The 26,847-nt window shown below is 39.7% G+C and overlaps 1 pseudogene; it reads right to left on the bottom strand.

Annotated features, from left to right (window-relative positions):
• Window positions 1-7,189: 7,189 nt before the first annotated feature.
• LOC124788902 lies at window positions 7,190-8,938 on the bottom strand (annotated as a pseudogene).
• Between the last annotated feature and the right edge of the window lie 17,909 nt (window positions 8,939-26,847).

Here is a 26,847-nt window from a genome sequence, read left to right as displayed (position 1 = left end):
CCCCGTGTAAGACAGATGGCTGCTGGGTTGATTGCCCAGGGTCATGGCACATAACACTAAGCCGTGTCCCCAACTCGCCTGCTGCGTGTTGTGACATCACTGTCTCCCTCTGTGACACCATCCGGTTGTGTCTGGCTGCCAGCATATGTTGCATGTCAGTGCTACCACTCCTCGTCGTCATGTGACCCTGCACAAGTCTTTCCAGCCAGGCTCTATACATGGAATTACTTACTGTCTATTATAAATATTTGGCTGTGACAAAGGAAGTAAGCAGTTAGCTTATCACATTCGCTCTAAGGTTTTTTAAGTAAAAATTTACAATTGAAATTTACTTCTGTAAGAAAAATTACTTTGTAAATGAATCGAATTGATATATTGAACTGTTTTAGAAGTTTCCACAATTTTTGTGACTCACTGCATTTATTTGTTATCGAACTCTGCAGATTGCTCTGCTGATGGCAGCTAAATTTATCCTTAGGTATATCATGCATGCTACTACAAGGACCTTTCCTAGTATTGTGGTTAAGTACCTTACCCTGTAACTCATGCCTCAACACTAAATTAATTAGGGTGAGCAGCACACACAATCCTCAATTAGACAAAAATCATGCATGTAAAGATAAATATCCTAACACGCAAATAATCCTAGTTAATCCTAATATGCAAATACATCTAAATATCTTAACATGCAAATACTAATCAGATATCACAAAAATTTTTAAATCAGAACTCAGTATTGATATACAGTACATTTCTGCTACTGTTAACTATTGGGACTGATTTTACTTTATACTAAAATTCTGTTTTGCTAATAAGACATAATACAGTAGTGCAGTTTAGCAAGTAATGTACTAGTGATTTGACATGAGCTACACAAGAGGAGAATTAACATGTTTAGGCAAGAACTGACTCTCAACAACACTTACTATCTGTACATTACAGGAGGAAGCTAATGATATTATAGCTAAATGGTTACTACCTGTAGAGCACTACTAACTTGGACAAGGAGATTTTTTGGTCAGCTTAATTATTGGAAATTGCTACCACTGAAATAGTTACCAAGTAATAGTATCTTTTGCACTGATTATCACTTGTTTTCTCAAGGAACATACACTTCCTTAAACTATTTCACTCAGATAGGACAAGTAGTATCTGAATCTAGTATAGTTCGAATTGTTGTAGCTATTTGCTTGCTATAGTATACACAGGTGGTAAGAATTTGGGTCACTTATTAGCATGGTGACCCAGTCTATCATTAGACTCAGATCTAGGCTGAACATTTTAGTCACAACACAATATTAGAAACACTGTTAACTATACAACACATGGAACAATAAACACTATTATCTCCATAAGAAGAATCTTTAAACTGAATCCTTTAAATCTTTTCTTAGTAATTGTACTTTGATGAAACTTTAACTATCCTTTTAAGAAAATTACGTGGAGTATTTCAAAACTCAAGCTCATTACATAATTATGTAGTGTACAAGTCCACAAAGTTTATTAATTTTTGTTGTGCAATATAGTTCCTTTTCAGTTCAGTAAAGTGGATACTGGGAATTATAGTAGCACTTGGGATAGGACTCTGTCTAGGTAAACGACTAAGGATAAAAAACGGTGGTTCAACACAAAGTTCACAGAACACAAACATGCTGTTGTGGTTGTTGTTGTGGTCTTCAGTCCTCAGACTGGTTTGATGCAGCTCTCCATGCTACTCTATCCTGTGCAAGCTTCTTCGTCTCCCAGTACTTACTACAACCTACATTTTTCTGAATCTGCTTGGTGTATTCATCTCTTGGTCTCTCTCTACGATTTTTACCCCCCACGCTGCCCTCCAATACTAAATTGGTGATCCCTTGATGCCTCAGAACATGTCCTACCAACCGATCCCTTCTTCTAGTCAAGTTGTGCCACAAACTTCTCTTCTCCCCAATTCTATTCAACACCTTCTCATTAGTTATGTGATCTACCCATCTAATCTTCAGCATTCTTCTGTAGCACCACATTTCGAAAGCTTCTATTCTCTTCTTGTCTAAACTATTTATTGTCCATGTTTCACTTCCGTACATGGCTACACCCCATACAAATACTTTCAAAAACGACTTCCTAACACTTAAATCAATACTCGATGTTAACAAATTTCTCTTCTTCAGGAACGTTTTCCTTGCCATTGCCAGTCTACATTTTATATCCTCTCTACTTCGACCATCATCAGTTATTTTGCTCCCCAAATAGCAAAACTCCTTTACTACTTTAAGTGTCTCATTTCCTAATCTAATACCCTCAACATCACCCAACTTAATTAGACTACATTCCATTATCCTCGTTTTGCTTTTGTTGATGTTCATCTTATATCCTCCCTCCATTCCGTTCAACTGCTCTTCCAAGTCCTTTGCTGTCTCTGACAGCATTACAATTTCATCAGCGAACCTCAAAGTTTTTATTTCTTCTCCATGGATTTTAATACCTACTCCGGATTTTTCTTTTGTTTGCTTCACTGCTTGCTCAATATAGAGATTGAATAACATCGGGGAGAGGCTACAACCCTGTCTCGCTCCCTCCCCAACCACTGCTTCCCTTTGATGCCCCTCAACTCTTATAACTGCCATCTGGTTTCTATACAAATTGTAAATAGTCTTTCGCTCCCTATATTTTACCCCTGCCACCTTCAGAATTTGAAAGAGAGTATTCCAGTTAACATTGTCAAAAGCTTTCTCTAAGTCTACAAATGCTAGAAACGTGGGTTTGCCTTTCTTTAATCTAGCTTCTAAGATAAGCTGTAGGGTCAGTGTTGCCTCACGTGTTCCAATATTTCTACGGAATCCAAACTGATCTTCCCCAAGGTCGGCTTCTACTAGTTTTTCCATTCGTCTGTAAAGAATTCGCGTTAGTATTTTGGAGCTGTGACTTATTAAACTGATACTTCGGTAATTTTCACATCTGACAACAACTGCTTCCTTTGGGATTGGAATTATTATATTCTTTTTGAAGTCCGAGGGTATTTCGCCTGTCTCATACATCTTGCTCACCAGATGGTAGAGGTTTGTCAGGACTGGCTCTTCCAAGGCCGTCAGTAGCTCTAATGGAATGTTGTCTACTCCGGGGGCCTTGTTTCGACTCAGGTCTTTCAGTGCTCTGTCAAACTCTTCACGAAGTATCATATCTCCCATTTCATATTCATCTACAAACACAAACTTATGATTGAAAAAGAAACCACATGACTGGTCTATGTAGTTATACAGTACTCAACTGAGCATTTAAAAGAAGCAGTAAAAGTATCCATGCCTCTTTCTGTGTAACAAGGTCCGAAAATGCTCTTCTTAGCGGCGAATTTTCGTTGTACGGGGCTAACCAAAGTGTCCCACGAATAATAAGCCAAATTACTCCCAACTCTGAGATTATACTATAAAATCTTTTAGTCCTTCTCATGTCTTTCAGTTCACAAGATATGCACACTATGTCTGCTAGCCATGAGTTGAGTCACTCCACAAAGGAACTTTGCAGTTTGACAGCCAAATGCACTTTTCTATTTCTGCCAAGCCAGTTTCGTTGCGGAGGGGCTTCCCTCCATGTTTTATATAATTACAAACCTACATACCCTACTCAAGAATCAGTCTTACGAGCAAAGTTTTAACTTTTCCATCCTTTTATAGTACATAAGTTCTGAAATTACATCCATGGATTAATTACTATTACATAAATCATCGTAAATAATGAATAAAACATTTATATGAATATTACATCAAAGTGCATGTTTATACAGCAAAAAAACATTAAGTAAAAACAGACAAAATGTTAGATGAGACCATTACAGATAATATCGATAATAGTTACAGCCACACACAGATTTAGTTCATTGTCTTGAGTGTGAGCGTTTCTGCCATTTTTTCTTCCGTATTACAATAATGAAAGTAAATATCAAAGTGAACATTTAAACAGTGAAAATGTGCTCAAAACAGAAACTTTCTTCGAGTTCTATGTCAGAAAAGAAATGTAAGCACATAACTCTATCAACCAGAAATTGCAAATCATAAAACGCATGGAGGAAAGTGAGAATAGAAATAAATTGATGAATGACTTTAATATTGGCTTTCAACCATATATGTCATTAAAAGACAAATAGATGAACTAATGAAATTTGCTTCTCAGTCAGCAGCAACTGAAAAATTGGCTTCCAGACAAACATTCAAAACAGTCAAAACTGCATCAATCAGATAACGTACTGTACAAATGATTCAGTGCAGTATGCTGCGAAGGAAAGCTTGGATGGGGCCAATGGTTATTGAAAAGGCAAAGAAGTTTAGGCAATGCAGAAAATGAATGCAATTTTTCTGATGGTTGACTCAGAAACTTTTTATGTTTCGGCATGGAATTGGAGGACGTGACGTAACAGGAGAAATGCTTTCGGCAATCGAATACTAATACAAAGGCGAGTTTGAAGAAATAATTGCAGATAGTAATTTAACAGACGATCAGAATTACAATGCCAATGAAACAGGCCTACTATGACAGTGCTCACCGACATCTACTCTAACTGGGGGAGGTGAAAAGGAGGTTAAAGTTAAAAAAACAGATTGATAGTTTTGCTAAGGGCTAAGGCGTCTGGAAGCCACCCAGTAATACCTTTCGTAAAAGGTAAATCAGGAAAACCTAGGACATTAAAGAATATTACGAACTTTCATGTTCATTATGACGCACAATCAAATGCGTGGATGACCGCCACTCTTTTCAGAAACTGTTCTTTTTTCATTGTTTTGTACCACAAGTCGAGAAAAGCTTCAAAAATCTTGGTCTACCAGAAGACATAAAATCTGTCTTTCTTTTGGACAATTTCGAAGCACATCCGTCAATAGCTGAGTTAATTTCTGGAAACATATTTGCTACACTTCTCCCACCTAATTCTATGTCACTGATTCAGTCAATGGTTTATGGGGAAATTAAGAACTTTAAACGTTTTAATAGGAGCTCTTTCGTTCCTGGCCTGTTAAATACTGAATGTGATGTAACTGACTTTGAAAAAAGTTTATTTTACGAAATGCCTTCTATGCTGTGTCCCTATCTTGGGCTAGTACAAAAAGTTACTGTACAGTGGTGCTGGAGAACGCTTTGGCCAACTGCAGAGCCTAAATTTGACTCAACACCATATATGTTGAGGAGGAACAGAATCCTGACTCAGTATCTGAAGTGGAATTCGTGTAGTGCCTTACATATCAATAGAAATAACTTCACTGTCAAGCAGCAATGATCCCGAAAACAAAAAGACATTTGAGACTTTTTAAGTCAAACTAAAATATAGTACAGTACAAGAATGTAAACTAAATTTGTGGAATAAAAATTTGCTATTGGTCTAATTTTGAGCTGAAGTTGTTGACCAATGATTCTGCTAATTAACATGGTACTGCAAAACATCATATTGCAGCTGTTTTCGGTTGGTTGGTTGATTTGTGGGGAGGGGACCAAACACTGAGATCGTCCGTCCCATCGGATTAGGGAAGGATGCGGAAGGAAATCGGCCGTGCCATTTCAAAGGAACCGTCCCGGCATTCGCCTGAAGCGATTTAGAGAAATCACGGAAAACCTAAATCAGGGCGGCCAGACGCAGGTTTGAACCGTCGTCCTCCCGAACGCAAGTCCAGTGTGCACCACCTCACTTGTTTAGCTGTTTTCGCTGTACAGCTTAGCCTATACCAGTATTAAGAGGTTCCGCCCGATAGTCTGGCATTTTTGGTAATTTGGCACAGGGCCAGTCCCAAACGTGCTAGACTATTGCATTTTCATTTACATCTATGTCTACATGATTACTCTGCTATTCACAATTAAGCGTCTAGGAGGGGTTTAAAGGAACCACCTTCAAGCTGCCTCTACTGTTCCACTCTCGAACGGCGCGCGCGAAAAACGAGCTCTTAAATTTTTCTGTGCTAGCCCTGATTTCTTTTATTGTATCGTAATGGTCATTTTCCCTATGTAGGTAGGTGCCAATAGAATGTTTTTGCAGTCGGAGGAGAAAACTTGTGATTGAAATTACATGAGAAGATCCCATCGCAACGAAAAACGCCTTTGTTTTAATGATTGCCATTCCAATTTACATATCATGTCTGTGGCACTATCTCCCTTATTTCGCGATAATACAAAACGAGCCGCCCTTCTTTGAACTTTTTCGATGTCATCCATCAGTCCCACCTGATGTGGATCCAACACCGCACAGTAAGATTACGGAATAGGGTGGACAAGTGTGATGTAATCAGTCTCTTTAGTAGATCTGTTGCACCTTCTTAGTGTTCTGCCAATGAATCGCAGTCTTTGATTTGCTCTACCCACGACATTATCTATGTGATCGTTGCAATTTAGGTTACTTGTAATTGTAATCCCTAAGTATTTAGTTGAATTTACAGCCTTCAGATTTGTGTGACTTATCGCGTAATCGAAATTTAGAGGATTTCTTTAGTACTCATGTGCAGGGCCGGCCTTAGCCATCCAGGTGCCCCGGGCGAGTCGTCCAGTTGGCGCCCTTTATTGTATAAATAGCGAACCTGGCAGTGCTTTGCAACACGGTATTTGACTGTTTTCTAGAAATCGTCTTAAGTGGTTAATGGCGTCATCATCTTATGATCGTAACATGGTTTTTTCCATCGTAAATTTGAGTATTTTATTTTTTTAAATGGAAATGAAATCCAAATAATCTGAAAGCCCGCTAAGACGCTCCATGTGAGTCTTGTGTAGCCTGTCGCTGCCGTAACAGTCAGTATAGCAGTGATATATTGTTTGGGCATTCACGTTTTGGGAAATTGTCTAAAAATATTGCGTAGTACTGCACTGTACATCTACAAAAACTCCAGAAAATTGTTTTTGCGTGTTCCAAACAAAGAAAAGATGCGTAAAATGTGGTTGAAACAGGCTCGTATATCCCAAATATTTCTTTTCTTTTCTGAAGCACCCCTGTACTAAAGCGAACAAAACAAAACAAAAATTATTCAAATTGGTCAAGCCATTTCTTTGTTTTGGTGAGACTAACACACAACAATTGATTTTTATATATAGGAGGTAATATGTATAACGAAAAAACACTAATTTTGAATTGGGTACCATATTTTTATTGAATTTAATATAACTGTAAGCCATAAACCTATATTTTCTGTCAGTCACCTGAACACAAAACATATTACGCCTAATGAAAAACAATTATAAACAACTAAAATTTTACTTTTCTCGCTTTTCTGTCGGCAAAGTCTCTGATCAGATTAGCAAAGTCCAGGTTTTTTGCAACTTCATTTTCAATGGACAGTGAGGCCAAACTGGCTAGACTTGTTTGAGACATTGTAGACTGCAAGTACGTTTTTATCAACTTCAGTTTGGAAAAACTGCGTTCGCCGCTTGCGACAGTCACTGGTATTGTTAGCAAACTACGTAACGTTATCCAGATGTTGGGATATAACTCTTGAAGATTATGCTTTTTTATGAAGTTTAAGGCTTCAATAGGCGTTGCCTGGCTGTCTTCGAGATAGTGTTGCAGGCCTAAAATTTCGTCGCACAGCAAATTTCCATCAATCCTTGACTTCATGTTGACAATTAACTTTTCTTGTAATTTAGAACAGCATTGTACTAGTTCTTCTTTATTTTGATTTTTTTTAATGTCAAACAAGAAACTCCACGTCGCAGAAAATTCTTGCATCTGTTCAAATCTTTCTTTCATGAATATGTGCACGGTGTCCAACAGTGCATTGAAAAACTCTACTTTAAACTTCTTTTTTGGGTCAGTTATTTGATCATCAACAGCCTCTTCACCCGGCCTGCGTTTAATACGTCTTAATCGCATTTGTGGTTTAAATTATGGCTGCGTATCAAAATCCGAAGCCAGTTCAGTTGCTGTTACAATAGCTTGTTCGAAACCTGTTTGTCTATATGTTTCCAAATAAGAGCAACACTTGTCAAGGATTCCCATAAACTCGACAAAGTTGATTGTGGGTGACTGACTTGCTTTACTCACAACGTTAATTTGAAACAGAACATCTACCATGTCACGGGAGAAACAATGAAGCTGAAGTCTTTTAATTGTTCTCCTAGTGTTGTCACTTCGTGTGACACCGCAGCATCGCTTTGCTCAGTAGCATCGGCCAAGGAAACCAAAGCGCCATGCATTTCGCATAATTGATAACGGACCGCATTGACGCTATCAATTCGAGCTTCCCAGCGTGTTACTTACATTTTTCAGGGTGTATATCTTCAAATGGTCGGTCAAAATTTTCCATCTATTTGCCGATCCAGCAAATAGATTAAAAATTTTTTGTAACATTCCGAACAGTGTCACGGATTTTACTGATGATTTTGCCGCATCACACAATACCAAATTATAACTATGGCATCCACATGGCACAAAAAAAGCTAGTGGATTTAACTTCTTAATTCTGTTCTGGACGCCTTTATTTTTCCCCTTCATGTTCGCGCCGTTATCGTAGCCCTGTCCTCTGCAGTCATTAATGTTAAGGTCAAGATCACTCAATGTTTCTAAAATGCTTTCTGTGAGACCTTCACCGGTTGTATCATCTATTTGCAGAAATGAGATGAAATGTTCTTTTACACTTGCGCCATCCTCTGTTATGTCGGAGCATCTTAAAGTTATCGAAAGTTGTTCTTTGTGGCTTATATCTGGAATACAGTCAGCTATGATTGCATAATACTTTGAACCCTTTATGCGGGATACGATTGTAGACATAACATGTGATGCCATGAGTTCTATTAATTAATTTTGTATATTTTTGCCGCAATAATGGTCAGCCAAATCACCACTCAATGCCAGTCTGACGTGCTCTTCCATGATTGGATCAAACTTTGCCAATAACTGTACAAGACCTAAGAATTTTCCATTATTTGGGGTAAATAATTTATCTGATAACCCTCTGAATGCTGTATTATTTTCAGCCAAATACAAAGTAATGTGCATCAATCTTTTAAGCACATTGCTCCATCGTAAACTTTCTTTAGAAATTAGCTTTTGTTCTTTCTTGTCAATAGTTAATCCAGCTTTAAACCTGATTTCAGCTTCAGTCCATTGAGTAAATGCTTTTTTGTGGTTAGGACTATTTTCATGCAGTTTCAGAGCTTCACTTAAATGTTTCCAATTTCTGAAACCCACAGTGGTAGTCAAATTAGTAGTTGATTTTAAATCAAACAGTCGACGACAAAAGCAAAAGACACTGTCGTTTGATACAGAATAAACTAGCCACCGTCGTCTGATAGTTTCTTCGTTTGATAGTTTTCTTGTGTAATGAGTTGAAGAGAAATGACGCCCATTTTCATCTTTCGGAAAGTTATTTAGACATACTTGTGAGGGTCCACAGATTATAATACGATCTGTATCTCTAGCATTAAGTACTTTTGGCCACGTACCTACATCAGAAACATTGTATTCTTTTATTGCAAGAACGTTGATACTTTCATCGACCACAGATGTCATGTGTTGATTTTGACTTGGAGAAATATCAGAGGATTCATGCAAAGATGTACTGCGCTGGTCAATTTGATCACCTTCAATAGGTGATTGTATATTTTTTGTTTATAATTGTTCACAGTCTGAAGAAATATTTGCTGATACATGGACTTTTGATTCAATATCTGAAGTATTTGTCTTAGAATTTCCTTTAAGGTACTTATAAATATTCATGTGCTTTTTAGTTTCTTCAAGAACTTTTTCTTTTTCAGCTTTTCTTTTCCGATTTTCTGAACCAGAGAGCCTTTTTTTAATCATTTCCTTCTCTTCTGGCATGATTTAATAATTTGACAAATTATTGCTTGGACACTGCTCTATTTCGCGACCACAATATTCGATCTATAACAAATAAAGAAATTCACCTATCAGTAGACGTAACTAGAAAAAAACCTGAACTGAAAGATAAAAATATTTTTCGCACTTACCAGAAAATTAAAATGTTGACACAGTCACAGCTGTGGAGATCTGATGGTGTCAAGATGCGTCAGATGTGGACTCAGCTGTCCCCATACTCGTTGCCTCAGCGCCATTCCGAGGAGCTGCCGAGTGGCCCGCTGACAACTGCAAGATGGTCCGTGCTGTCCCCCCTCGCCGATGTGGCTTCAGACACAGCGACAACAAGCGCCTGCAATCTGCAGCCGGATCTGTGACTCTCGCCCCGGATGTCACTGGTGTGTGTTGGAGCCCAGAAGACTGCCTGTGGTAGTGAGCCGAAGAGTGGTCTGCTGCCGGCTGGCTGACTACGGACCCTGCATTGGCCTCAGAGGGTCGAACCAACGACCTGCTGTGGACTGGGACGCTGGTACCCCATCTGCTGCTGCTTGTCGCTGGTGGTGTGACATGCTCCGCTGTCCAGGAGAGCTGCCACACTTCAATGAATCTCGTTAGAAACCCACAGCTATTTATACGTGGCTGTGCACCTCTGTTTTGCCATACGTGCCCCTTTGCTAGGTTGGCCAGTGGGCGCCTTCTGCTTGTGACTTGCGACATGTAAAATCGCTATGTATACTCTTTCAGCAATTTGATGTCCCTATGGCCGCTATTCTACTTCCCAACTGTTGGTATATGTAACTCACTGCAATCCGGCCAGCACCTGGGTGTAACTTGTGCTCAGAATAATGCACAAAACTAACTTTTCCTATCCTAAATGGTTGTGCCGCTACATTATTCGCCTCTTCGGAAAGACCTGGTCCCCGAGTCGATCCTTAACTAGCTGTTAACTTGTTTGGGTCTTCACCTATGGCATATTTCCTTACTATTAGAAAACTTAAATGTGGTCTAGTGCCCATTAAAAGCATGACATGAAACAAAACGTAAAAATTCCTTACTGGGCGACCACTGCTCGATCAACCCCTTACCTACTCGTCTCACGCCCTCCGTATCCAATCCACTGGGACTTGGACCACTCTTGGTTCCCTCTTGGAATTAGCTCTCCACCTGATCAGAAAGAAAACAACACATAACATAGTTAAGGCTGCGATGACACTTGGCACAGAGGCGCTCAAAATGATCGTTATTTGCCGTTGCCTTTCCCTATACTGAGCTGTTCGGCTGATATGCGCCCCTCTTACTCTAAAATGAACTGGTTTACCGATCTCAACAGACCTGTCTCCAGAGTTTGATTTAACAAGGTCAGATTCTGCCTTGGCAAAAACTCCAAAGTGGCTTCTGGCCAGTACAGCTGTGGCTGCGTAACATTCAGTTGCATGACTCCTGAAATTGACGCTGGCAGGTGGAAGGTTGGTCCTACTATGTTACATTTAGTTCCACTGATACTTATTTCTCCAGAACTGCGTTTGATTTCTCCTCCAACAACACTCCACATACGTCAGACACTACACTTCCCTTTTCAGTGACCTGAGGACAGGAATCACCCCTGCTCCTGCTCTCCTCAGCAGGCTATATTCGAAAATACATACAACATATGAAAATACAATACCCAATTACTCTACGCAAACTCATGATACATGACACGAAAACGAAACAAAAACTACAAATACTCTACTACTTTGTGGATCGCAAAGCATACGATACTTCACGCTGTACTCTATCTTCCTGGTTTTCCCTGTGCTTAGCACCTCTCTTCACTATCTCTTTCTTCCTCTTTTCTTCCTGTGGCACGCCTGGAATCACAGCTGGGCAACCCTCAAATGGCCGTAACGGCCCAATGTGTACTATCGTTGTTCTTGTTGGCAGCTGAAGCTTAACATTAACGGGGGATGTGGTTTCGACAACTTCGTATGGCCATTGATACCTCGTGAGGAACTTCTTCGTTTACCCTCTTTGCCTATAGGGGCTGGACAGCATTACCCCTTGCCTCACTCTATACTGCGGTAAACTTCCTTTCCGTTTTACTGCATCTTCCTGCCTTTCCAAACCCTTTGTATTCGCCTTCTGTACCCGTTTCCAAACATCCCGATTTGTCCTTGCGAATTGAAGTATAGATTCACCGGTCCTTCCTTTCTGTAGCCTCACCAAATCAAACGGAGATGGCATTTTTCGCCCGTGCACTACCTCATATGGAAACAAACCGGTATTTTCATGGACTTTTGCATTGTATGCTCATAGATATGCAATATTCGAACCTGCGACCATAGCAGCAGCGCGGTTCCGGACTGAAGTGCCTAGAACCGCTCTGCCACAGCGGCCGGCGATATGTACTTCTAGATTTCTCATCTTCGCAGTTGTTCTTGATTGAAATTCAGGAATATTTACTTCGTCTTTTTTGGTGAAGGAGTTCGGAAAACAGTGTTGAATAACTCTGCTTTAGTGGCACTGTCATCAGTGGCTTCAATGTTGTTATCGCGCAGTGAAGGCATTGATTGCGTCTTGCCACTGGCGTGCTGTATGTATGACCAGAATCTCTTAGGGTTTTCTGTCAGATTCCGAGACAAGAGTTCCGTTGTGGAAATTATTAAAAGCATCTCACATGGAAGTACGCTCTATATTTCGAACTTCTGCAAAACTTTGCAATCATGGGAATTTTGCGTTCTTTTAAATTTGGCATGCTTTTTTCGTTGCTTCTGCAACAGCGATCTGATCCGTATTGTGTACCATGGGAGGATCAGTACCATCACTTATTAATTTAAATAGAATATAGCTCTCAATTGCCGTTGATACTATCTCTCTGAAATCATTCCACGTCTTTTCTACACTTACGTGATCAGATCGGAAGGAGTGGAGACCGTCTCTTAAAAAGGCGTTAACAGCATTTTTATCAGCTTCTTTAATTAGATGTACTTCGCGTTTCTTTCTGATGGTTGTGGGTGTTACGGTATGCAGGCTAGCAGTAACTGCCTTGTGGTCGCTAATCCCAGTATTCGTCATGATACTCCCTATTTGTCCAGGATTATTTGTTGCTAAGAGGTCAAGTATGCTTTTGCAACCATTTACGCTTCGAGTGGGCTCATGAACTAATTGTTCAAAATAAATTTCTGAGAAAACATTGAGTACAATTTCGGATGACGGTTTATGCCTGCCGCCGGCTTTAAACTTGCAATTTTACCAGCATATCGAGGGTAGGTTGAAGTCGCCACTGACTATAATTGTATGAGTGGGGTACCTATTTAAAATGAGAATCATGTTTTCTTTGAACTGTTCGGCAACTATATCTTCTGAGTCGGCGGGGGGAGGGGGGCGGGGTCGGTAAAACGATCCATCCAATTAATAGTTTAGTCCGATTGTCAAGTATAACCTCTACCCATACTATTTCGCAGGAACAATCTAATTCAATTTCACTACAAGGTAAACTGCTTCTGACAACAATAAATACTCCACCACCAACTGTATTTAATCTATCCTTTCATAACACTGTTGGGTCGCTTGAAAATATTTCTGCTGAACTTATTTCCGGCTTTAGCCAGCTTTCTGTACCTATAACTGTTTGAGCTACAGTGCTCTTTAATAGGGCTTGGAGATCTGATTCTTTCCCAACACAGCTATGACAATTTACGGCTACAACGTCGATCGTATCTACAACTACCTTACTGTGTTTTACCTGCCCCCTTTTAGATGGACGCCCTTTCTGTCGTTTCCTGAGACCCTCTAACCTAAAAAAACTGCCCAGTCCCTTCCACACAGCCCCCACTACCCGTGTAGCCCCTTCCTGTTTGTAATGGACTCCTGACCTATTAAGCAGAACCTGGAGATCCACCACCCGATGGTGGAAGTCAAGGAATCTGCAGCCTACACAGTCACAAAACCGCCTGAGCCTCTGATTCAGACATTCCGCTCGGTTCGGCACCAAAGGATCACAATCGATTCTGTCTACAATGCTGCAGATGGTGAGCTCTGCCTTAATCTTGCAAGCAAGACTGGCAGTCTTTACCATTTCCGCTAGCTGCCTGAAGAAAAAGAGAATCTCCTCTGACCCAAAGTGACACACGTCATTGGTACCAACATGGGCCACCACCTGCAGTTAGCTGCACCACATACTCTTCATGGCATCTAGAGGCACCTTTTCCACATCTGGAATGACTCCCCCCCAGTATGCACATGGAGTGCACACTGGATTCCTTCCCCTCCTTGGCAACCATGTTCCTAAGGGGCCCAATTATACGTCTAATGTTGGAGCTCCCAACTATCAGCAGACGCACCCTCTGTGTATGCCCAGACCTTGCAGGCTGAGAAGCTTCCTCTGGAACAGGATGGACGACTGCATCCGCCTCGGAGACTTTGCAAGCCACAGATAACACCCAAAACCTGTTCATCAAACGAACTGGGGAGGCCCTTCAATTGGCCCCTCAGAAAGTCTATCGATGCCTGCCAGAATTTGGAATGATCTCCCACTCGACCATGGGTGAGGGGTCATCCTCAGTGCAGGCAGTACCCAGGGCCGTCACAGCAGTGGACCAGTTGGGTGACATGTGGGATGTGCTCGATGTCCCTCGCATCCCCACGTACGAACCCCCACAGTGATGCCCCTTGGCAGCAGCCTCAAGCTGTGTGATGGAAGCCAACATTGCCTGGAGTAGTGAGTGAAGGGTCGCCAACTCAGCTCGCATCTGTACACAGCAATCACAGTGCCTATCCATTACTGAAGTTGGTCCTGTTTGCAACGTGTAAAACATATGTAATAAACGAACGGTCTGCTCGCCTTATTAGCAACAGGAACTTGAGCGGCTCTGTCAATGACGGTCTGACCACCACTAAGCTGTTCTAACCAAAATAGACAAAATCATGTCCAATATGAGGGTCGATACAAGTGTCGATAGCTATGGCAGTACTGTACACTACACTGTTTTTGAAATAAAAGGTTGTTCCTAGTAAGCATTCAAACATGCGAGAAATTACAAAAATATACTACTAACAATACAGGTAACTGAAAATAAGCAGCTCCTGTTTGAACCTCGTAAAGATATGTCATAAGTGAACGGTGTATCCGCCTTATTATATTTCCCCTTTTAGACCCGCCAACTGAGCTTTTCTCCTTCACGAATTTCTCGTATTTCCAGTGAAGAAACATGGCTATCTATCACATTTAACATGTGCAAACAGGTGTTCAGCGAGTAGTTCACAAAGCTGTGTGCATATGCCATTGTTACTTTCGTCCATACTATCATACCCATACTTTTGTTTTCATCTTACTTTACCGTTTGGGACTCCTAGGTAATATATATTTGGTCATCTGCTGGTGGAACTTCATTCTGCTAAATGCTGTTAACACATAATATGAGTCACGAAAAGCATTTACCGAGTGGGGTAGCGCAGTGGTTAGCACATTGGACGGGCATTCGAAGGATGACGGTTCACATCTGCGCCCAGCCGTTCTGATTTAGGTGTTCTGTGATTCCCCTAAGTCTCTTAAGGTCAGTGCCAAGATGGTACCTTTGAAAGGTGCATGGCCGCATTCCTTCCCCATCCTCCCATGACCTAAGCTCCGTCTCCAATGACGTCATTGTCGACAGGACGTTAAATGCTAATCTCCTCTTCAAGAACGGCTAAGATTATACATTATCAAATCCTGATGCTGACTATAGGACAGCTGATGCTAGGTCATATTTCTGGTAGTTTCTGCTCCACAATGTGTCTTCCTCTACTCATTTTGTTTTGTTTCTGTCATTCTTCAGTCAGCAAATGATTTTGTTTGCCATTCCAGTGTCACATTACATGCTACCGTAAAAGTACGAAAAAGTTTTATCAGTAAACACTTCCGGGCTAGCCCGGAAGTGTTTACTGATGAAGACGCCGGCCGTGAAAGCCTACATGGGATGATACAAAAAAGCTTTGTTTGTTTCGAACACACGTCACCCTCTGACTTCCCTGATGTCAAACGCATGTAACACTCCACTGGAAGTACATCCACTCACATCACGGGTGAGGATAAAATCAACAAACCATCATCTAATGTGCGGGTCTTGCATGGGGGCTTAATTATATAATAAAAATAATTTTAGTAGCTGTGTGTCCGATTACGAAGTCTCGTAACCAGTTGGCCCTGAGTAGTATTAGTACACAATCTGACTGCATAAAATAACAATAAAGAATGAAGGGAAATTTCCGTTAACACAATTGATTAATTAAGTCCCCTGCAACTATAAAAGCTACAAAACAACAAAGCACACGTGTAACTGTTCTGTGTGTGGTAGTGTGATTAAACGTACATGTATCTGGCACGATTCTTCCTCAATACAACAAGAAATTTTAAACACCATTTACATTGAACTAATTGAAAAACCAGAAATACTATAATTGCACATAGAAACCAGAATTACAAGTCTAATACATGAACACGAGCCAGATGCTTTGTTGACTGAACCTGTGACCAAGATGCATTGTCATTAAGGAAATGTGAAATGAAAATTTTTTTGTTACCCCCATATATATTGACGAAAAATACACTGTGATCATTGCAACATCTTCCATCTATACATTACACCAACTGAACAGCATCTACTCTCTCACCCAACAAAACAACGACTGCACAGACATCCTCTGAACTAGTACTGCTCTCGACATCCTCTCAACAAGTACTGCCCACGGCAACCTCTGAACTACTACTGCACCAGTGAAGGCGGCGGAATAATAATCTTCGGCGCAATCTCTGGCGCTGTGACTCAGTGTAGCCACCTTTCATATGCCCCTCCTCCACGGCCTAGAATTTGATGGTATTTTTGCCAGCATTGGTGGTGAAAATACCACCAAATTCGTCCAAAAATACAGACAAAAATAAAAGATGATATTAATAAGTAAATATCACGTAACTAAATAAATTTTGGCTTTGCACTGACCCTTCAATATCCTAATATATAAAATACAGTAGGGAATACAAATGTTTGGATACATGTGATTTTACATAATAGTTTACACAAGTATCATTTGTCACAGTGGTTAAGCAATTCAATCAATGGCACCAGCAATGACGAATAGGTGCAGGTAAGAGTCTCATAACATTTCATAAACATTAAATACACAAAAAATCAGTTTATACAAATATTCACATAAAATCTTTTCAGTAGTTCAATAAACAAGTAGCACTCCTCAGAGTAGTTGACAGTTCCAACAGTAGCACCCAGCAATGGTCAACAGGTGCAAATAGCAGTCCCATAACATTTCATCAGCAGTATTTAAACAGCTCCATCAGTGGCACCCAGCAATGGCGAGCAGGCGCAGACACCAACAAGTGACATTATCTAAATCGAAGCGGTTCCATCAGTGGCACCCAGCAATGTTGACAGGTGCAGACAGCAACAAGTGACATTATCTCGGCAGAAGCGGTTCCATCAGTCGCACCCAGCAATGTTGACAGTTGCAGACAGCAACAAGTGACATCATTTCAGTAGAAGCAGTTCCAACAGTGGCACCCAGCAATGTTGAGCATGTGCAGACAGCAACAAGTGACATCATTTCAGTAGAAGCAGTTCCATCAGTGGCACCCAGCAATGTTGAGCAGGTGCAGACACCAACAAGTGACATCATTTCAGTGGAAGCAGTACCATCAGTGGCACCCAGTAATGTTGAACAGGTGCAGACAGCAACAAGTGACATCATTTCAGTAGAAGCAGTTCCATCAGTGGCACCCAGCAATGTTGAGCTGGTGCAGACACCAATAAGTGACATCATCTCAGTAGAAACAGTTCCATCAGTGGCACCCAGTAATGTTGACAGGTGCAGACAACAACAAGTGACATTATTCCAGTAGAAGCAGTTCCATCAGCGGCATCCAGCAATGATGAAAGGTTCAGGTAACAGTCCATAATATTCACTATCAATAATTAAACAGTTCATCAGAGTTCATCACCAGAAATTAAACATTTCCAAGTGGCACCAATCAGTGATAATAGGTGCAAGCACGAACAACAGTTTGAATGCACATTCAATTGGTTTTACAAAATTATTATCAATGCTCTTACACTAAACATACAAATTATAATAAACACACAAATGATATCAGATAATTGTCATATTAACTATTACAAACCAGGACGTTTAGCTCATTTCTCTCTTCTAGCAGCCGCAGATGCAATATTTTGTAGAGCCAGGTTGACAACTTCAGAATGCAGCAGTTTCCGTGTAGACGGAAAAGGAACGATTTCAGAAATGTGATTTGTAGGTGATTTATTTTTTAATATCAATATAGGCGGTAAAGAAGTTGAATCATTAGGGAGTTCATTCAGAATGTATTGAAAAATATGAAGATACTGATCCCACGTTCTGTGATTCTGATGACAATAAAGACGACACAATTTATTGATTTCCTTCATCCTTCTCTCTGAAGCGTTACATTGAGAGTGAAAAAGTGAAATGAAAATTGGTTTTATCTTACGACGCGGTAGAGTACGAAGCCAAATTTTAGAGCGAAACTGTGATCCATTATCTGATATAACTTTATCAACATGACCCACTTCTTTAGGACAATGTTTGATGAAAGTATTAGATACTGAACCAGCTGTTGCTTTGTGTAAAGGTGTAAAACACACATATTTTGATGTCAATTCCACTGCTACCAAAATGTACGCAAAACCATTAATAGAGCGAACCACTGGAACGAACAAATCGACTGCAGCCATCTCCTTTAATTTCGCTGGAATGATAGGAAACAACGGTGCTCTGTGAGAAATACTTGGCGGCTTAGTCTTTTTGGCATAATTTGCATTTGGCAAGAACAAATCGAATACGTTTTTCCATATTACTGAAGTAGCAATTTTCCCGTAATTTATGGAAGCATTTTCTGGGACCAAAGTGTGCATAACTGAAATGTGTATACCAAATCAATGTATTAACCCACTCATCAGGAATGCAAACTAACCGATTTTCGTTTAAAAAGAATATCATTGCGAACTAAATAATACTGTCTAATCGCTAAGCTTTCCTTTGTCATAAGGCTGGTATCTATTGTCCTGTCTGTTTCGTCTGTCATTTTCAAAATTACCGCTATAACGTCCGTTCCGATCATTATCGCTTTTCTCTGAAAATCTATTGTGATTACTGTTACTGAAAAATTACAAGAAGTGCCATCGTCGTTGTCATACTCAAGTTCTTGTAGCAAATTCTTAAAAGTTTCAATGTCGTCTTTACATCTTCCGGCTAAAGCAATGTGTCTTACCGATTGTGGCAGCTTAGTTAAACAAATGCGAATTAATTCAGTCGGGCTATAAGGGTTGGAAAGGAACTGATTCTTTCGAATCATATCTTCAAAGTATTCTGCCAGCGTGCGGAACTCTGAATGTTTAAAATTACGCTGCATAATAAGACTACGTTTGACCCTGTCTTGCGTGTTTTTGGACCAATATGCCGATAGAAATGCATGATAAAAATCATTTAAATTTTACAATCTCTAATAAGTGCGCATCGCCGGTTCGTTTTTCATCAATATCCTGAAAACTGTCACTTTTGGGTAAAATAGTCATATACGGTTATTCTTTACTGACTCCTTTTCTAGATAGATTGATAGTTGAAGAGTTGTTTTGATAGATACAAAGAATAGTGAAAGAGTAGGCAGCAGTGCAGAAAACTAAAAGGGAAATAGCACCACTACAGCTCGGGGCCCTGTACACACTATGGCACATATTCGCTTAGTGCAGTGAATCCCCTGAGGACTTAAATAGCCACACATTAATTCCAGTTTGTGACTCAATGGCCAATTTGGTGGAAGTGCGTATATAAATTGATCTAACCATGAACATGGATGTATGTCATTCTTAGAATTGCGGAAGATCTTAAATTTCCGAACAGTTAAAAAGTGTTTATAGTCAAAGTTTTCTCCTCGTGGTGACAAAGACCTACCGCATCTGTCCCAGTCCGGATGTCGATTATTGTCAAGTTCGCGGGTGTGGTGCTCTCTTGTTGCATCTCGTAAATGAAATAAATTATTTTCTTCAAAACCCGCTGCTATCGGTGATTCTAAATTTCTTCTAGTGTCTTTTCCTACGATTTCGCTTTTGATTTGTTTAACTTGCTTTCGTAACTCCTAAAATACCCTTTAAACGCGTTCATTAAATTTTCCCTGATTTTCAACATGTTTATTTATATTCTGGTACTCTTCTGTTTTTGCAAATGGAAATGGAGCTGTATCATTTGAATCTCTGTCCCCATTTAAACTAAGATTTGTCAATTTATCTGAAATCTCCTCAACTCTTTCCAATAAGTCACCTATTTGTTCTTTCTGTTTATTTACGTCTTCCATAAGTGTCGTGACTCGGGTTTCAGTATTGACACATTTAGTAGTTAACTGTTCATATTGTTGTGTTAGATTATTTATTCTGTCATTTGGTACAGATTCCTCGATTCTTTCAAATATTTCTTCCTTATCATGTGCACGTTGAAGATTTAACTCTGAAAATTTTTGTACTATCACGTGATCTCTTTCTTTCTGTTCTCTATCCTGTTCCTTTTGTCTAATTTCTATTGAAATTAATGTATTATTGTGAGCGTTCAAAATCGGCTGTACTTCTTCTCTAATTTCTTTCTTTAATTCATCTTTCCTGTTTTTAAAACATGTCCCTATTCGTGACTCTAACCATGTTTCCATTGTTCCCATATATGTTTTTAATTGAGATCCTAACTGTGATCCCAAATTTAATATTGCACTCATCAACTGCTCCATATTAACTGGTTCGAAATTCTTATCGCCCCTAACATTTCCCATAAAACTAACTTCCTTCGTCATAGCTGTAAAGCTATCTGTGTTCAATACTATTCCAGAATCTTCTGTCGTTAATCTCATATTCTGTGAATTTTTTGATTGTGAAAAATTTTGAACTGATTCCGGACTATTTTCCCAGCTTATTAAATTGTTTTCTACTTCATTATTCATCATACTGTTCTCCTGTGTTGGCGAGTTCGCCATATTAACAATTTCGTTATTCTGACTATCCATTATTTTTGCCTTTTTCATCGATCGCGTAATCATTTACAAAACATACAAAACTCGTCACTATACGAAAATTACACACAATGTAACACTTTATCACCAACAATGCCATTCACGCGAAATGCTTCCCGACAAACACGATTAACGAACAATTGAAATCTTCATAATTGCACAAAATTGTCAAATCCGTATACGAGACATCAAAAATTAAATTCTGCAAAAAAACCATAAGAAGAATGACAGGACAACTACAAATGTTCAATTACCAAATCTACACATGCAATATAGACTACAATTACTAAACTACAAATTACTACAACAATACTACTGTCTGCAATTTTTACTATCAGAAGATTCCAAAGGGACGATCCGAAGCAGCGGTTGCTACGTGCATGGGGGCTTAATTGTATAATACAAATAATTTTAGTAGCTGTGTGTCCGATTACGAAGTCTCATAACCAGTTGGCCCTGAGTAGTATTAGTACGCAATCTGACTACATAAAATAACAATAAAAAATGAAGGGAAATTTCCGTTAACACAATTGATTAATTAAGTCCCCTCAACTATAAAAGCTACGAAACAGCAAAGCACACTTGTAACTGTTGCGTGTGTGGTAGTGTGATTCAGCGTACATGTATCTGGCACGGTTCGTCCTCAATACGACAAGGAATTTTAAACACCATTTACAATGAGCTAATTGAAAAACCAGGAATACTATAATTGCACATAGAAACCAGAACTACAAGTCTAATACATGAACACGAGCCAGATGCTTTGTTGACTGAACCTGTGACCAAGATGCATTGTCATTAAGGAAATGTGAAATAAATTTTTTTTGTTACCTCCATATATATTGACGAAAAATACACTGCGATCATTGCAATATCTTCCATCTATACATTACACCAACTGAACAGCATCTACTTTCTCGCCCAACAGAACAACAACTACACACGATATCCTCTGAACTAGTACTGCTCTCGACATCCTCTCAACAAGTACTGGCCACGGCAACCTCTGAACTACTACTGCACCAGTGGAGGCGGCGGAATAATAATCTTTGACGCAATCTCTGGCGCTGTGAGTCAGTGTAGCCACCTTTCAGTCTGTGTCGATGGACTAAACAAGAGCACAAATCTCAACACAGATTCTCCACAATGAATTGTTAACTCGACAACCTAACGAACATTGAAATATTATTGAATTACAAGAGGAACCATCCCAGACTTACGTCCTCCACAACAGTGGTCAACTCCAGATGTTGTTTTTGTTATTGTTGTTGTTGTTGTGGTCTTCAGTCCAGAGACTGGTTTGCAGCAGCTCTCTTTGCTACTCTGTCCTGTGCAAGCTCCTTCATCTCCCAGTAACTACTGCAACCTACATCCTTCTGAATCTGCTTAGTGTATTCATCTCTTGGTCTCCCACTACGATTTTGACGCTCCACACTGCCCTCCAATACAAAATTGATGATCCCTTGATGCCTGAGAACATGTCCTACCAGCCAATCCCTTCTTACAGACAAGTTGTCCCTCAAATTCCTCTTCTCCCCAATTCTGTTCAGCACCTCCTAATTAGATACATGATCTACCCATCTAATCTTCAACATTCTTCTGTACCACCACATTTCGAAAGCTTCTATTCTCTTCTTGTCTAAACTGTTTATCGTCCATGTTTCACATGCATACATGGCTACACTCCATACAAATACTTTGAGAAAAGACTTCCTGACACTTAAATCTATACTTTTCTTTACTATACTTTTCTTTACCATAAATCTATATTTTTCTTGCTATTGCCAGTCTACGTTTTATATCCTCCCTACTTCGACCATCATCAGTTATTTTGTTCCCCAAATAGCAAAACTCATCTACTACTTTAAGTGTCTCAATTCCTAATCCAATTCCACCAGCATCACCTCATTTAGATAGACTGAATTCCATTATCCTCGTTTTGCTTTTGTTGTGTTCATCTTGTAGCCTCCTTTAAAGACACTGTCCATTCCGTTGAACTGCTCTTCCAGGTCCTTTGTTGTCTCTGACAGAATTACACTGTCATCTTCAAACCTCAAAGTTTTTATTACTTCTCCATGGGTTTTAATTCCTACTCCACATTTTTCTTTTATTTCCCCTACTGCTTGCACAATGTAGAGATTGAATAACATCAGGGATAGGCTACAACCCTGTCTCACTCCCTTCCCAACCACTGGTTCCCTTTCATGCTCGTCGACTCTTATAACTGCCATCTGGTTTCTGCACAAATTGTAATTAGGCTTTCGCTCCCTGTATTTAGCCCCTGCCACATTCGGAATGTGAAAGAGAGTATTCCAGTCAACATTGTCAAAAGCTTTCTCTAAGTCTACAAATGCTAGAAATGAGAGTTTGCCTTTCCTTAATCTATCTTCTATGATAAATCGTAGAGTCAGTATTTCCTCAAGTGTTCCAACTGTAACTTCCCCCTCACTTATCGACCTTAATGACAGTGAAAAATTAAACCGCATGCACCTAATGGAAATTTGGGAAAAGCAATCATCACCGAAGTTAATTTGTCGGTAAAGAGGGAGAAAAGGGTTACATCTAAATGAAAGGAAAAATGCAAGTGAAATTTGTGGAAATTAATTTTGAGAAAAGGGTAAAATTAATAAAGAAAGTAAATGTGCGTCGTTATGTTAAAATTTATTGGCGTTAATTAGATATTTGAGATTTGGGGAAAATTACGGTCACCAGTCCTATGGACAACTACTGAAACGTCCCCTTAGAAAAATTATATACGACTGTGCTTAAACTGACACACAATATTTTTAGCGCAACGCAATCTGACTTTCAAAAATTCCTACAAAAAAATGGCCCTGACTAACATTAACCTATACCTTTCACAAATCACTTACCTCACCAAAAATCTTCGTTACTCGAACTACTGCAATACAGCGAGCGCCACTACTGCCAGCTAAATAAAAGATTCAAACTACTGAAGGCACTAACTACTGATAGGCATAGTTAGCAAATGAAAGATTTTGATAGAGAACAAGCAATGTATTTAGCTTAATAGTGTTGAAAAATCATAATATACATAGCAGTTCATGACATCCAGTCTTACAAATTTCAAAACTCCACCATTTCTCTCCCCACATCCACTACTGCTGGCGGCTCACCTCCAACTGCGCAACGCTACGTGCTGTTAGCATACAGCTGCCCAATGCTACAATGGCGAGTATTACAACAATGCCAACCATCCACAGACTGCACACAGCACAGCCAGTGATTTTCATACAGAGCGCTAAGAAAACCTAAACAGCCTACTTACACTACTATAATAACTGAAAATCAAAGATTAATGCACATATAATTAGCACTAAAAGCGTTGCAACTGAAGGTTGACATGTGTTGTGTGAAAACTGAATGTTTGTCAGAAGTAATAAATTTCGCTACACTCTGACTTAATTTAGCAAAAGAATTAATAAAACCGGAAAATTGAAGGTTAATTTAGTGACTGAAATTAATAGTGAACTTTGTTTCTGAAGTGGTACGATATTCAATAAAATAAGGTTAGTCTTGGGCTATCTCAACAATCATTTCAAAAGCTACTTGAATCTATGCAATTTAGAAATAAGAGATTTAACTTTGAACTTGAATTAAATGAGTCTGAACAATTAACAATAGTAAAATTTGGTACATACCAAGCTGAGCTGCAGTCACAGGTAAGCTAAAATATGGTAACAAAACTCGCACTCTTAATTTGTGCTTGTGTAATCTAAATATTATAGCCAGCTATGAATACTTTAACTGAACTTTGAATTTAAAGCAGTGAAATGGAATGATATAACTTTAATGCTGGCGTTTGAATTTCAACGACACTCGGGTTCATTCCGGAAAAGGAAGGGACCCTGCTTGGTAATGCAATTGGGACAATGAGCAACAAAGGTTCATGCTACGTTGCTGTAATTTGGTGACACAAATTGACCAGTTTGAAAAGCTGTTGTCTGCCATACAGTTCTAAAACTTTACGTGCTTCATCTTCCTTGTTGGTTGATTGGAGATTTGAAGTCGTCGATCGAGGAGGTGGCGACAGTCACTCATTGTCGGCCGTCGCTGTTGCAGAAGCTGGATGTTGGCGCGCCTTCCTCTCTACACGCTCACCAGGCGAAACGGGCTCTTGATGTGCGCCAGCGAATGCTTCTTGTCCGCGACACCGTGTCAGAATCTATCATAGCAAGTCGAGCGCAATTACATGCTGCCAAACCCCGAAAGAGCGGCAACTCACGGGAGCGTCACACAACACACCTGCTCCACCGCCCTACTCCAGCCAGGCTGCGTCTGCCCGCGCTCCATGCGGCAGAGTTAACACTACCAAAGATCGTAAACACTTTGGTTCTCCACACGACCTATCGATGTAATCGTTCGATAGCATAGTTTTCCCTAGGCAAGACCCAGCGAAAAACTACAAATAATATTTACAAAATAAACTAATTATACATCGACATAAATGCATAAATATACATATATACAAATTGTAAAACCATTACAATATATAAAGGCACCGAAATTTCATATCTTCAGGTAACAAAATATGGAAAGAAATTATAGAATAATAGATGGAAATAGGAGGATATGCATTTCCGGCATTACACAACATTTCTACGGAATCTTCCTAAGGGTGGCTTCTACCAGTTTTTCCATTCGTCTGTAAAGCATTTGTGTCAGCAGTTTGGAGCCGTGACTTATTAAACTAACAATTCGGTAATTCTAACAAATCTCAACACTTGCTTTCTTCGGGATTCGAATTATTATATTCTTCTTGAAGTCTGAGGGCACTTCGCCCGTCTCATACATCTTGCTCACCAGATGGTAGAGTTTTGTCATGGCTGGCTCTCCCAAGGCTATCAGTAGTTGTAATGGAATGTTGTTTATTCCTGGGGCCCTGTTTCGACTTAGTTCCTTGAGTACTCTTGTAAGTAGGCTGTTTATGTTTTCTTATTGGCAACGTTATGTAGCGCTCTGTATGAAAATCACTGGCTGTGCTGTGTGCAGTCTGTGGCTAGTTTGCATTGTTGTCTGCCATTGTAGTGTTGGGCAGCTGGATGTGAACAGTGCGTAGCGTTGTGCAGTTGGAGGTGAGCCGCCAGCAGTGGTGGATGTGGGGAGAGAAATGGCGGAGTTTTGAAATTTGTAAGTCTGGATGTCATGAACTGCTACGTATATTATGATTTTTCAACACTATTAAGGTAAATATATTGCTTGTTCTCTATCAAAATCTTTCATTTGCTAACTATGCCTATCAGTAGTTAGTGCCTTCAGTAGTTTGAATCTTTTATTTAGCTGGCAGTAGTGGCCCTCGCTGTATTGCAGTAGTTCGAGTAACGAAGATTTTTGGTGAGGTAAGTGATTTGTGAAAGATATAGTTTAATGTTAGTCAGGGCCATTTTTTTGTAGGGATTTTTGAAAGTCAGACTGCGTAGCGCTAAAAATATTGTGTGTCAGTTTAAGAACAGTCGTATACAATTTTTCTAAGGGGACGTTTCATATGTCGACCCTTAGCCGAGGATACCTCACTGGTATCTTCTGATTTTTTTCTTGTAGTTTGTGTAATTAGTGTAGCTTTTGTCTATTGCTAGCACGTAATTATAGAGAGAATTTCCTTTGTAGTTGTAGTTTTTCATTGTTGTACAGTAAAACAGTTGTGGCATGCATGTAGATTTGCAGCAAGTATTTCGCACCTGCACTTGCAATTAACGAGATATTATTTTCAGTGCCATGTTAATGTGTTTTCTTATTTTAGCTCTTCAAATTGTGCTTTTCTGTGTTATCATGTTAATTATTGTGACAATAATGGCATGTGAAAAACGTAATACTAGGCTCCAAAGTAAACTGAAAATGACAGTGAAGACGAAAGCAGTGTGTTAGCGCCACCGTGTAATGAATTAACTAATGTTCAGCATAGTAATTTGGTAATTGTGCATAGGGAAATGGAGCGGGCGGCAAACAATGGCATAGGCAGTGAAACAATTAGTGAACAGGGAAGCATTATCGATCGATCGCTCGGCAACAGCTCGCCTCA

Source organism: Schistocerca piceifrons, chromosome 3 (assembly GCF_021461385.2).
Source record: "Schistocerca piceifrons isolate TAMUIC-IGC-003096 chromosome 3, iqSchPice1.1, whole genome shotgun sequence".
Classification (NCBI taxonomy): Eukaryota; Metazoa; Arthropoda; class Insecta; order Orthoptera; family Acrididae; genus Schistocerca; species Schistocerca piceifrons.
Note: the sequence above shows the minus strand (reverse complement) of the source record. Positions and strands in the feature narration are given on the sequence as shown.